Below are 14,491 nucleotides of genomic sequence, written 5' to 3' on the forward strand. Positions count from 1 at the left end.
AGATGATTTGATGAGGAATCTGCAGAGGATGTGTGAGGATTTTGTATGTCGGCAGATGCACTAGGGTTCGATGTTGAAGAAGATGATCATGTTTGGTCTATTGAGTGATGAAGCGGGCTGGCCATTGACTTAGATGTGTGCAATGGGCTGAGAGTTGGTGAGCAAGGTTGATTTTGTGAAGAGTTTGTTTGGTGCGATGGGCCAGGATAAACAGACGGGTTGGACTGAGAACTAACCAAAGGAGTTAATGGTGTAAAGGAGGGAAAGTCAGCAGCAATAGATGTAATTGTTCGTGAAGGGGTCAAGACATAATTTGACTAGGCAGAGGTATTAAAGGGAAAGTGGGCCTCATCAAGTTGTACATCCCGAGAGATGTAAGTTTGGCCCATCAGAATATGAAGACAGCAGTACCCTTTGTGGTCGGGGCTGTAACCCATAAAAACACACAGTTTTGATCTGAAATCCATTTTGTATTTATTATAGGGACAAAGATTTGACCAACAAGCAATCCCAAAAATGCGAAGAAATTTATAATCTAGTGTATCACCAAATAATTTTTGAAATGGAGACTGATTTTGTAAAATGGATGTTGGCATTTGGTTAATCAAATATACTATAGTTTGAAAGGCAAACACTCAATATTTTGAGGGCATGGAAGCTTGAGCTAATAAAGTAAGACCCGTCTCAACAATGTGTCGATGACGTCTCTCAATGCTCCGATTTTGAGCATGAGAGTAAGGACAAGTGAGTTTATGTCCAATGCCACACTCTTGTAAAATTTTTCGAAGGGGTTGGAATTCTCCCCCGCCATCAATTTGAATGGTTCAAACATTAGTAGAAAATTGATTTTTGATGTAACGAAGAAAAGCAATAAAAATAGATGAGACATCAGACTTGGATTGAAGTGGAAACAACCAACAATATTTTGTAAAATCATCCACTATAGCAAGATAGAAACGACATCCAGTTGTAGAAAGGGTAGGTGCCGGACCCCAAACATCTAAAAATAACAATTGAAAAGGTGTTTGAGAGATGGAGGGAGAGGGAGGATGGGGAAGTGCATGGGATTTAGCTTGAAAACAAGCTGTACAAGTGGGAGAATTAGACTTAGCATCTACTGGAAGCTGAAACTTGTTGATAACAAAAGTAGTAACTCTAGGAGATGTATGATCGAGTCTCATGTGCCAGATGGATGGATTAGTGCGAATGCCAACCAATGCTTGAGGAGTTGAAGAGATGGAAGGTTAGGCTGAAACACTTGAAGGAAGTACATAAATGCCATCCTTAGGGGTGGCCTGAAGTCGAACCTCCTGCGTTTGTAAATCCTTCACACAAAAACCAGTGGAGTAAAACTCAAAAAACACAGAGTTATCTAGACAAAATTGCCTAATTGACAAGAGATTTTTAGACATAGATGGAACATGTAATAACTAAGTGAATAGAAAATTTCCATTAGGAGTATGAAGATGAGCCAAACTAGTGTGTTGGATTGGTATGGTAGAGCCATCTCCAATGTTGACTTGCTCGGAGCATTGATATGATATAGAGTCTAAGTTGAGATTGTTGTAGTCTCTTGTAAAGTGATTTCATGCAGCACTATCTGGAAACCAGTGATTAAAGTGTGGTGGGACAGAAGGAGGGTTTGTGGTAGTAAGGTTGGCATTGAACTGAGGTGGAGTGAGTGAGGGAGGAAATAGAGCTTGACAGGACTGATTAAATCTATTGTAGCAGGTTAAAGCAATATGTCCAGGTTTATGGAAAACCTGACGTGTGGGTCGAGAGTCAGTCCGATTGGTGAAAGAGTTCAGAGGACCTCGCCCACCCCCACGACCATGCCTTGCAAATCTACCACCCCTTCCACGATAGTTGGGAGATGTATTGGGAGAGAAGTGATTCTGTTTGGTGACTGTGATATTGGCAGACAAAGGATTCCTAGACAAAAGAGAATGGGACTGATGAGCTATACAAGACTCATGGTTCAAAAGAAAGCTGTAAATCTGATGTGAGGATAGTGGTTCGGCTCGAGTCGTAAGGGATGTAACAAGTGATTCATAATCAGAGCCTAAACTAGCAAGTAAATATACTATGAACTCAGAGGAAGAAAGGGGTTGACCTGCTGCACTTAAGGATGCAGATAGAGATTTGGCCTTGTTATAATACTCAGTAATGCTTTCGAAGCCTTTCTTGAGTGTTGTAAGCTAAAAGTGAGTTTGCATTGTGTGAGCTAAGGACTAAGCCATGAAAAGCCCCTGCAATGCGGTCCAAATCTCACGAGAGTTTTCACACTCCATCACCTGAGCAAGCACATTGTCAGAGAGGGAGGAGTTAAGAGCAGAAATTATAAATTGATCTATTAAGCACCACTTGGTGTATTCTGGATTTGGCTTGTCTTTGATCATGAGGTCTGGTATGGTAGAGGTACCATCCACATGATCATACAACTGGTGTCCTTCAAGAAAAGGAATCATTTGTGCCTTCCACAACAAATAATTATCAATATTAAGTTTAATACTGACAAAATAACTAGTTGAGTTGAGTATGGAGGTGTTGATTGTAGGTGGTGTGTGTTGGGGGGTTGGGTTTGAGGAGGCCATAGTGCCAGGATAAAGACGATGAGTCTGTTACGGGGCTCGTGATACCATGTTAAAAGCAATAAAAGATAAACAGATAAGATGTTTAAAAGAATGCCTCAATGGGCAGAGAATATTGATAATTACAAAAATGTGTGCCGTAAAACTTTTTCATAATATATAAAGGGGCACCGCAGCCGTGAGATGTAAGCAGTTGCAGTACTCCCTGTACCTTATTAGAAAAAAAGATTCCCAGGAGAAGAAGAAGAATCACAGTTCAGTTATTTAAGTCAGTTCATTCACCCATCTCTCATCCCGTAAGAAGAAATGGAAAAGATCCAGCACAGCCAGGTACAAGTAAGAGGACTGAAGCTTCATGTAGCCGAGATTAATGCAACCGGTACGACCCATATGCTTATTATTTTGTTTTCGCTTCATCCAATTTAGTTTTATAGTTTCTATGATCGATAATCATGAATGGGTTTTGGTATATAGGTGAAAAGGTAGTGGTGTTCTTGCATGGGTTCCCAGAAATATGGTATACATGGAGGCACCAGATGATTGCTGCTGCAAATGCTGGGTACCGAGCAATAGCCATAGATTTCAGGGCTATGGACTGTCTGAGCAGCCTCCTGAGCCGGAGAAAGCCACTTTCAAAGACCTTGTTGATGATGTTCTTGGCCTCCTTGATTCTTTGGGAATCGATAAGGTAATAATCTGCCATTAATAATGAATTAATATATACAGGGATTAAATCCCATCCATACAAATCTTCGAAAACAACAATAAACCCAGTTCTCCTAAACTACTTTAGTTTCTTCAAGTTTGAACCATTCCTGAAATCGAAAGCTGCACAGATTATCAAAAACGTAACATATTAACAGTATATGAATAGGTTGATAATCTACCCATTTTTTTGAATAGGTTGATAATCTACCCATTTTTTTAAGAATAAAATTACTATACCTCTAACTTTGACCGCCGGTCAATTTTTTTTTTTACTTAATAATTAAAAAAATAATTTTAAATATATTATTATATTTTTTTTATTTTTTTAAAATATTTAAATATATTAAAAAAATACGAAACGGCACGACCAACAATAAGAGTAAAAGAGTAAAGTAACCTCACTTTTTTTTAATCGTTGTACTTTCTATCCTCAAACCAATCAATTTTTTTAAAATTAATATGTTCATTTTTACGATGATATCTCTTTTTGTAATAAATAAATTTAAAAATATACAAATCAGACACACTTTTTTTTTTAATAGAAGATGAAACCTACTATTAAAAATTGAATTTTTTTATTACATCTTTGTAACCTTTTTAGTGAGTTTTTTTCTGTATAATTACAATTTTAAAAAAATAATTTATCAATTATTATTTATTATTATATCTCATATTTATAATTTTTTTATAAGATATAGAGATATTTTTCTTAAAATATAAGAATATTTTTTATAGAATATAAAATATAAAATAATAAATAATAACGAATGAAAAAAAAAATTGATAAAATTGATAATATATCTGATACCAGTTAACTGTAGGGCTCTCAATTTTCATAGCCGAAAAAAATTCAAATATCGTACATTACCAATTTTCATAAGTCGGTACAAACGTCGTCACTAACATGATGTGTTAGGTTTCATTTTGTCAAATATCGTACATTACCACACACCTGTCAACCTGTGAGATCCATACTGCTGGTGAGATGTCACTGACAATTTGTCCTAACTTAGAAATGATAGTTGGATAATGGATAGCTCTGCAGCAACCACTACCGTTAGTTTTAAGATTTGTTTTTTTGTTTTTTTTTTTATATATATTTTTTAATATTTTAAATATTTTTTTAAAAAATATAATATTATTAAAAAATACATCTTTAATTATTAAATAAAAATATATATTAAAAAAATAAAAAATAAGAAGGAGAGCTACCGGCGGTAGCCCAGCGAGAAGTGTATTATTTACTTTGAATAATTATTTTTTTACTACTTATTTATTATTTATAATATATTTATTTTTTTATTATGTTTTCAAGTAAATTTTTACCCTCTTTAATCATTAAAAAAAATAAAAAAATATATATAATTTTATTAATAATCATTTTTTTATTATTAAATAAAATTAAAAAAATTAAATATAAAAACAAATAATAAATAAATAATAAGAGGGATTAACCTATTATTTTCTTTTAAAAATTAAAGTAACCTTTGCCGCTAGACTTCAAAGTCCCCTCGTGTTAGGATAGTTTTAAAATTTGATAAATAGTAATAAAATAGTATTATAAAATGTTTAAGGTAAAATTTTTTATTAAATTTAAAAAAAATTAAATAAAAAAATTATAATAATAATATATTATTATTATTTTTATATTTTGTTTTGAAAATTATAAAAATTATAAAAATTAAGTAATAATTAAATAAAAAAATTTTAAATTAAATTTTAAAAAATATTTTATATTTGAATAATATTTGATAAAGAAAGTTCGAGAATTTTTCATCTACTCTCGTTATTCAAACGTACCAAGTTTTTTGTCACTCTGTTCATCCTTTAACCTACGTCCACCAGAAACTCTTGCCGGAGGGGACGAATGGGAGGGAGGAGGTCAACTCCTAAGTCCTCCCTCTCCTCCTTCTCAGCCGATGCTTTCTGGCCTTCGGACCACAAAGCGCGCCCCTCCACTGTGCTTGGCAGCCTCCAAACGACCTTCGCGTGAACTACGTGCGCCTCTCAGGCCATGCGACTTTTTGATGTGTCGGCACATTTTTCCAGCCTCCTACCACCACACATGCAGCACAACTGGATTCCCCACTGTCGAATCCTGGTCCTTTTGCCCAGTATCTGCCGGCACGTGTAGCTTAGGCGCCGACTCTGCCAGGGATTCCTCCCAAATGCTGTCAACGATCTGGAAATTCCGATCCTAGCTATCTGACTATGTTTCAACTTTTCTTAACCGAGAATCTAGGGGAAAATGATATGAAGATCTTCGTCAACGACTCTAGAATCAACGAATGCAATGCCTCCTTCGCGGATGCCTCTTTTGCGGATGCAGATTACAAACTACATTCGACAATTCCACCCGTTGGATTTTAGCAATCCCCTCCTTGCTTGGCCCAAAAAATATGGGCCCCAGTCTAATTTATTGGTCTCATTCCTGTTTTATATATATTTTTTTATCATATACACAACAATTTCAAAAAAAATAAAAAAGGTTTTTATCAAGGTCATCTGCTCTCATCTCTTGTATTCTCCCGTTTAATTTCAATGCGAGTTTCTTGAAAAAAAAAAAAAAAAAAAAAAAGGGTAAGACTTGAGAGACAGATTGATAATATCGACTTTGACAGGATTTCATCACCTAAGAAACTTTTTCTCTATTGTTAGCTGTATTTCATTTCCGTGCATGAAATGTGACCTTGGAAATGTAACTTGCAACGTGTATCTCCGCAACTTTGTGTTTTCGTGGCAGGCTTTTATTGTTGGGAAGGACTTCGGAGCTATGCCGGCATACCTAGTGGCAGCTGTCCACCCAGAAAGGGTGACAGGCGTCATAACACTTGGTGTTCCTTTCATAGTACCTGGTCCTTCCGCCATCCAAAATCATCTCCTTCCTGAAGGCTTCTATATAACGAGGTGGCAGGTATATGTAATAGTTTAGACATAAACATGGAATTGTCTCCAAGTGAACTCTAGTTGATCTTATGAATGCTATGATGTTATGTCACTAGGAGCCAGGGAGGGCAGAAGCGGATTTTGGCCGTTTTGATGTGAAGACAGTGATAAGGAACATCTACCTTCTCTTCTCCGGAAGTGAGGTTCCAGTAGCAGCAGAGGGTCAAGAAATCATGGACTTGTATGACCCATCTACTCCTCTGCCACCATGGTTCTCCGAGGAAGATCTCTCAGTCTATGCATCCTTATATGAGAAATCTGGATTCCGTTTTGCATTGCGGGTTCCTTACAGGTAAAGAAAAGTTCCCCCACGGTTAAGGCTTTGTTTGTTTCTATTAAATAAGAATGAAAGGAAACCAAAGAAATTTAAAAAAAACAAAACATGCTGAAAATGGCTTAAATTCATCTTCTAACTTCTTTTTATTATTATTATTTTGAGAAATGAGCATTATTTTCAACCTTCATATGACTGAACTCTTGACTAACGTCCTTATATTTCTCTTTTAAATACATATATAAGAGTGTTGATACATAAATACCTAAATATTAAGCCGAAAATTACAGAAAAGAGCGATTTCTTTACTTACAAAATAAAAGAGTAATTCAAAGATACCACAAAATAAAAAACAAACAACCTATTGATTTTAATGAAACCAGCGTAGGCATCTGCTCGTGATGTATTGGGCAAAAGTGCCAAAAAGCTCCAAAAGTCAAGTTTCCAGAATCATACTCTCAAAGCTATAGTAGAAGGTCTTTTTGGTTTGCTAGATGAAGAAGAAATGCTTGAGTTTGCCTTTCCAGAATCATACTCTCAAAGCTATAGTAGAAGGTCTTTTTGGTTTGCTAGATGAAGAAGAAATGCTTGAGTTTGCCATTATATCATATAAGATTTGGAAGAGAAGAAATGAGTACGTGTTCAAGGATACTTTCTTTCATCCTAATGCCATTGTACAACAATCAAAACAGTTATTAGAGGACCTCAAACGGATTCGACAAACCAACAACAAGGCTTCCTCTGGGTTGGTTTCACACAGATCTTGGGAGGCTCCACCAAGAGGTAAGTTCAAGTTGAACTGGGATGCAGCTTAGACAAGATTCAGTGTAAGGTGGGGTTAGGTGCTGTCATTCGTGAGTAGGAAGGGAAGGTGCTGGCTTCATTGAGAATGAAGAGAGATTTATTCCCTGACCCTCTACTGGCTGAAGCATATGCAGCTCTACAGGCCACTATTTTTTGCAAAAATCTGGGATACAAGGATATAATCTTGGAAGGAGACTCACTGCAAGTGATACAAGGTCTCAATTCATCTATTGAGAGAGATTCTTACCCAGGACAGCTTATTTCAGAAACTAGATTGACATTGGCATCTTTTAACTCATGGTCTGTGAAGCATACTTTACGAGCTAATAACATAGTTGCTCATGCCTTAGGAAGAAATGCTTTAGGCATCAGTGACTCTTATCATTGTACTGGAGGAAATCCCTCAGTGTATTCAATCTCTGTTATAGAGCTCTATTTAATAAAGTTTTTAACTTTTCATCAAAAAAAAAAAAAAAAAAAACATAGGCATCTCCCAAAACTGACATTCAGACGTATTTGACTTGTTATTCCTTAATTTGGTGCAGGAGTTTAACAGTGGACTGCGGCATAACTGACCCAAAAGTTAAAGCTCCATCGCTGCTAATTATGGGTGAGAAGGACTATGTTTTGAAATTTCCAGGAATGGAGGATTATATAAGGAGTGGAGCCGTTAAACAGATTGTACCTGATTTAGAAATCAAATTTATGCCAGAAGGGAGCCATTTTGTCCATGAACAGCTTCCAAAGCAGGTGAATGAGCTCATCATCACCTTCCTCGACAAACATATATAGTGTCTGATGAGGATACTGTTACTACTACCTGGAAATTAGAGTGCATCCTTAGGAATAAGCACTGAAACCCTCTTTCACGTGTGAGTTTGTCATCAAGATGTGCTTGCTTGAATCTTGAAAATGGTTCTAAAACTATATATATATATATATATATATATATATATATATATATATATATATTATATATGAACTTGGATTTCCTGCATTTTGGTGTCAATTTGGGTTCGATATTTTTAAACTCATGGCTAATAGATGGAAATAATTCAACCAAGTTATCCGACTGTTGCTTACTGGTTGTGAGAGTTTGAAGAGTAGTGTTTGATAAACGGGTGGGACTACAACCACCGAGAATTACCGAGGAATTCTCCCAACATGTGTATTTTCTTTCTTTTTCTTTTTTTTTTTTTCATGTATTTTTTTAATCATCTTAAACATTTTAAAAAAAGTCATAACATCATTAGAAAACACTTTAATTACTAACAAAAAAAATATACCATCAGCACCCATTATTGAAATTCCTATCTTTTCCTTAATAAAGTGTTTGTTCTGCCTCACCGTAATTGATGTTGAGGCTATATACGTATTGAATAATGATAGAGTTACTATTCTATTACTATTCATTTATTACTCTTTATGTATTTGAGTTTTTTTTAAATTTTTTTTTTTTTTACTTAATGATTAAGGAAGTGTGTATTAGTAAAATTATATTTTTTTTTAAATTTTTTTTTAATGATTAAGGATGTTAAAAAAATACTTAAAAAGAAAATGATAAAAAAAAAAAAAAAAATTAAAATACACTTAGGTGGTAACCCTATCACAACCCATATATGTATTTATGATAAGTTCCGTTACAAGAATAATAATTTGAATACAGATCATGAAGGATATGTTACAAATTAAATGAATTTAAGGTGAGCATTGGCACCGTTGTAGCTAGATGCACCACCATGACCCTACCTTTGCTTTTTCTAGATTTTCCAGGACATTGGTTGTTACGACCAGCCGAGTTGAAGCATATGGTGATTCTGGAAGGAAAAGCTAATATAAAATTATTATTTTTTTTTTTTTATAGAAAATAGACTTCATTCATTCATAAAAATAAAGTTACATCTTTGACTTAATACATATAGGAAAAATTTCAAATTATAAGTCAACTACTCATAGTTGGGGCTTCTCCAGTACACAAAACATTTATGACTTGTATGGTCTTAACTTCTATAACTCTCTACAGACAAACCGTCTGAGAGACCACACTCTGCTTAAAGCAGAGATTTCAAACCCCACCTCCAAAGGAGGAGAGGACTTTCACTCTATTGACAAAATGTTCAAGAGATTATTTCTTTTATATTTTTAACTAAACAAAAGGAAATAACAATAAAGATAAAGATAGATGTGAAAATGATGTATTACAAATGTAGATTCGAATATCCAACTTGAATGAAAGGAAAATACAAGAAACAAAGAGACTGTGGTGGTGATGCTAGAAGTATGGTCGCCGGTTGAGTCTGAAGAAATCGAGGTCCCTGGTCCTAAAAATACTGCACATGGCAGCAGTAGAAGCTTCCTGGTCCGATGACGCGTGGATCTCACGAGCTACTATGACCCGCGCGTATGACTCATGCGCCACTCCATTCGACGAAAGCCTTCGGCTGTTTGAAGGATCCGCATTTCGCCATACTTTGGATGGAAAAATAAATCAAAAAAATTAAAAAATAAAGGGCTACACAGTCTCTGGTCTAACCAGATGGGAGGAAGGAGGGAGGAGCCGAACCCCCCCCCCCCCCCCCCCCCCCCCCCCCCCCGCGAGCAGGGTTGGGTTTTTGTTAGGGCGGCTCTTTGGAGAGAAAAGGGAGAGAGAGCTTTTAGCTATGGTTTTTCTCCGTCTCCCAACATCTTTAGTACATGGCAAACAAACCACTCTCTAAAATCATATTTGTCCATTATCATAACATGTCTAAACCAAATACGAGATAGAAAAAATTATCATAAAATATTGCCAGCGGCTTCGCAATCATGAAATAAAATTTCGCAACCATATAGCATGATATATACCCTCATAACAAAGCACATACCCTACCTCCATAGTTGAAGAAGTTGTAAGTGTTTGTTTAACACTTTTCCACAAAACAACTCTTCCTGCCAACATAAAAATATATCTAAACATGGACCTTCTATCATCTAGACACTCTGCATAACTGGCATTGGAATACCCAACAACATCAAGAATATAAGATTAACAATACATTAGCATATAATCTTTAGTAGTACACTACAAATACCTCAATACTTTCTTTGTAGCTTTCTAGTGACTCAAACCTGAGTTGCCTAGGTTTGAGTTAGTCTATATCTTTTTTTGATGCCTAGGTTTAGATTTTATGATTATATGTAACCCCTAAGCATCCGGTTGTAACCACGGTATTCTTTTGCCATAAGTGATGGCTATCAAAAAAATTGAGATACCGTCATCTTCTTCTTCTTCTGTTAAAAAAAAAAAAAAAAGCCGAGTTGCTCAGGTATCTCCCAAGAAGACCCACAACATAAGCAATATCCAATCTTGTACCTACCTAAGCATAGATCAAACTACCAACAATTGATGCATATGAAACTACTTGGATATGAATTATCTCATCATCATTCTGAGGACATTGAGGCTTACTAAGTGTATCACTTTTCACAATAGGTACTTTTTCAGAAGAGCGGGATTGCATATTGAACATATGCAAAACACGATCAATGTAGGTTTTTTTAGATAATCCAATAACACTATTATATCATGAAAAATCTATATGCCTAATATATATATATAGGATGCCTAATGACTCACTTAAAAATGAGTAGCACAAAGGCTATCCCAAGTGCAGGAGGGTGTCGCATAATAATTAGGAATAAATTCTTAGATCGTCTCCTCAGGAAAAGTTACATAAAATCAAACTCGTTTAAAATGGTGAAAATATTCATAAAGAGAAAATAAAAGTAGTGATATGTGCAATGAACGGAAGAGTGCAACGGGAATGAAAATGGTACTAGTCATGAACTAAATTCATATTTTTGAATTTTTGAGTGTCGAAATGAAATGTAAAAGACTAACAAATTGAAATTAATAATCAAGGAATCAACTAAACTAAAAAATCTTAATTAATCTAAAAATTAAATAACAAAATTGAAATTATTTAAGTCCTAATTAAGCTTTAATTAATCTAGTATGTAATAGAACTAAGAGATTAATAAAACTAAGCTAAGAATTAAGCTAGATTATAAGGTAATTGACAAAATACGAACTGAGAATTGAAAAGTCCCAAAATCAAGATTCTAGAGTTCATCCTTGTATTCAAATCACAAATTCTCAAAATCAATCCATAGCAATTATAATCACTGTTAAATCAAAGCTTAAAGAAGCGAAAAAAATAAATAACACGAAGTAAATAAATAGCAAATAAATTGCCCAAAAGTCTAAGCCAAATATCTCAAAAATACATCACAAAATTTAAACTAAAATTAAATAAATAGTAGAGAGTGAAAAGAGCAAGCCAAATGAATAAAGATGAAGGTGGTAAGCTGTAAGGCCCAAAGTATGTGAGGCCCAGACCCGTGCGTAAAGGCCTAGCCTTTTCTTGGAAGGGTTTGAAACGACACCGTTTTGGGGTAAGTTCCCCTTCTTCCTCAGCATCCCCCGATTCTTTCTCCCTCTCTTTCTCTTTCGATTTTTCTGGTTTCCCCACTCCCAGACGTCTCTCTCTCTCACCCGTTACCCACTTTCCCTTCCCGATTCCATCTCTTTTCGTTTGGTCTATTCCGTGAGTCCAAATTTCATGCCCTAAATTTTCTCCATTTTCCTTTCCCTCAAAATCGATTTCTCACTCTGTCGCATCCCTCCATTGCTACAGATTACTGTGCTTCTCTCTCTCGCGTCCCTCTATTGCTGCAGATTACTGCACTTCTCTCTCCCGCGTCCCTCTATTGCTGCAGATTATTGCGTCTCTCTCTCTCACATCCCTCTTTTGCTCAGTATTTGTTGGAGCTGCAGTTTGGGGTAGAACAAAATTTCAGTCTTGGTTGCCGAGAGCTTCTCCAGTGGGTAAATATCTTCTTTTCTCTTTTTCTCTTTAAGATTTCATATCTCTCTTCCTCTTACTCGAAATGGTTATTGAATAGAAATTTTTTTTCAAAGTGCAGTCCATGGTTTTGGTGGATTTTCTTTCATGTGCGTCTTGTGTTTGTGGTAGTGCAGTGAGTACGTCGTTCTACTCGGTTTCTCATAAACGTTAAGCCTTCAACCTTAAGTTTTTCACTTCATTGGGTATTTTTTTCTCTCTTGTAGAATAATATATGATTTGTTGGATTGGTGTTTTAGAAATATATAGAAGTGAGTCTTGTTGGGTGCCGATTAACCTTTAGAAGTGTTGGGATTTTTCTTTTGTGGAGTTGTGAACGGAGAGAAACGCTCAATGTGTAATATTGTTTTGGTTAAATTGTTGGTGATTGCTTGGGGTTATGAGCTGCTGAAATAAGTGTAATTTATTGATTATTTGAGTTGACATTGGTTTTAGTGGACGTATAGGACAATATTGAAGTTGGTATATGGTATTTTGGGTTGAAGTGTGGGCTGTCCAGATTGTTATTTGGTTGTTTGAGTTGGATTAAATTTGCTGAAATATGGTTTAGAAATTGGGTCTTAAATTTTTAGATCGAAATTGTGTTGTTGGTTTTTAACACTTAGTTTATATATATTATTTTTATGCATAGGTGACGAGACTGATAGAGATCGTTTTCAAGGCATAGATAATACGCTGCAAGAGTCAAGTAAGCGGAGTTCCTATTCTAGGTTTTATACAAGTGAATAAAACTGAGGTTGACTTTTTTAAAACTTGCATATTTTGTGATGAAATGAGAACTTGGGAAACAAAACCAGCATCGGTCGCTTATTTGCATTACTCATGAAATCTGTGTGGAAAAGGAAAAATATTTTCTGATATGCATTGTGTAGACATGAGCTAAATTTTGTTATTTTGTCTCTAAAATCTGAAAAAGAGCGATATTGAGAATATGAAAAATTGTGCATTGATTTAGAAAGATGCTCCGACTTTTGTTTTCAGTATGTGAGAATGATCTGATTATGTTTTGGTACTTTGTTTTATTTTGATATGGCATCTGAAAACCTTTGGCATGGTGTACTGATTTTGTATCTGACTCTGTCTCTACTCTACTTTGTTATGCTCTGCTCTGTTAAGGTTGGTATCAACTTCTCAGTCTCTAAGTGCACCCACTTTGGAAACAAAGTTGTTTTATTGTGGTCTTTCCTATCTGCACACTCGAGGCTCCGAGAAGAATAAGGGAAAAATTTCACCTCTGTCTCTGCCTGGTTTGGCCACCTGGGTTAGCACAACTCTACCACGGGGGTGAAACATGGTCTCTGCTCTGTGTGATGCTCTGTTTTGATGTGATGATGATACTCAGATTATGTTATGCCAAAGTACTACGAGTTTTACTTGTCTTAAAATCATCGCTTTATTACTTTTGAAAACATGTCTTATTCTGCATGATAACTCTGTAAAATATTTTGATTTGCATAATATACTTTGTAAATGCTCATGTTTGCATTCTAGCATATGTCATCTACTTACTGAGTTGTTGATAACTCACCCCTATCTTCATAATATTTTCAGATGATGTGGAAAGTCCAACTGAGGATCTGGATTAGATTGGTGAGTATGATTAAGTTGGAGAGAGGATGTTAAAAGAAGGAATTCTGATATTCTTTAGATTTAATATCTCTTAGATTTAATTATATCTTAGGTTTTGTAAGACTTATGAAATTATCAGTTTGGTTTGTTATGACTACCGGAGATTGTGGACTCCTTAGTTTATTCTTTTTGTTCCTGTAATGACTTTGTAGAGTTTTTCAAGGTGTTTATTTAAAAGACATGAGATTGAGTTTTGCTAATAAAGTTTTTTTTTTTTTTTGAGACTTATTTTAGTTGTGTTGGAAAACATGTTTATAAGTTATAGGTAATAATTCTCCAAGCCACCCGGGTTTGGGGTGTTACATAAGCAATAGAGGAGAAGGCTGGAGTGGCAGTTGGACCCCAAAGGAGTTCTTCAAGTGCGTGCGGCGCTTCCCCAAAAAATGTGTTTCTTTTCTCTCTCAGCCGAAAAGTTCCTTTTTATATTTTTCTTGTGTGTTGTGTCCGTCTCCTTACGAAAAAGAAACTCTTTTGCGTCTTCCAAAAACAAAAGTCCCCCAATAATAAAAACTCTTGGCCTCTTACGCAAAAGCCAAGTGAAAAAGGACCCCAGCGTCCTTAGGTTTTTTTTTTTTTTTTTCCCGTGTGTTGCCCAGTTGCCTTTTGGTGCTTTTTGTTTTTTTACTTTTCTTGCT

At 35.4% G+C, this 14,491-nt stretch overlaps 1 pseudogene; it reads left to right on the plus strand.

The window, feature by feature from the left end:
- Positions 1-2,765: 2,765 nt before the first annotated feature.
- Positions 2,766-8,279, plus strand: LOC121248883 (annotated as a pseudogene).
- Positions 8,280-14,491: the final 6,212 nt, after the last annotated feature.

The sequence above is a fragment of the Juglans microcarpa x Juglans regia genome, chromosome 2D (genome assembly GCF_004785595.1).
Source record: "Juglans microcarpa x Juglans regia isolate MS1-56 chromosome 2D, Jm3101_v1.0, whole genome shotgun sequence".
Lineage (NCBI taxonomy): Eukaryota > Viridiplantae > Streptophyta > Magnoliopsida > Fagales > Juglandaceae > Juglans > Juglans microcarpa x Juglans regia.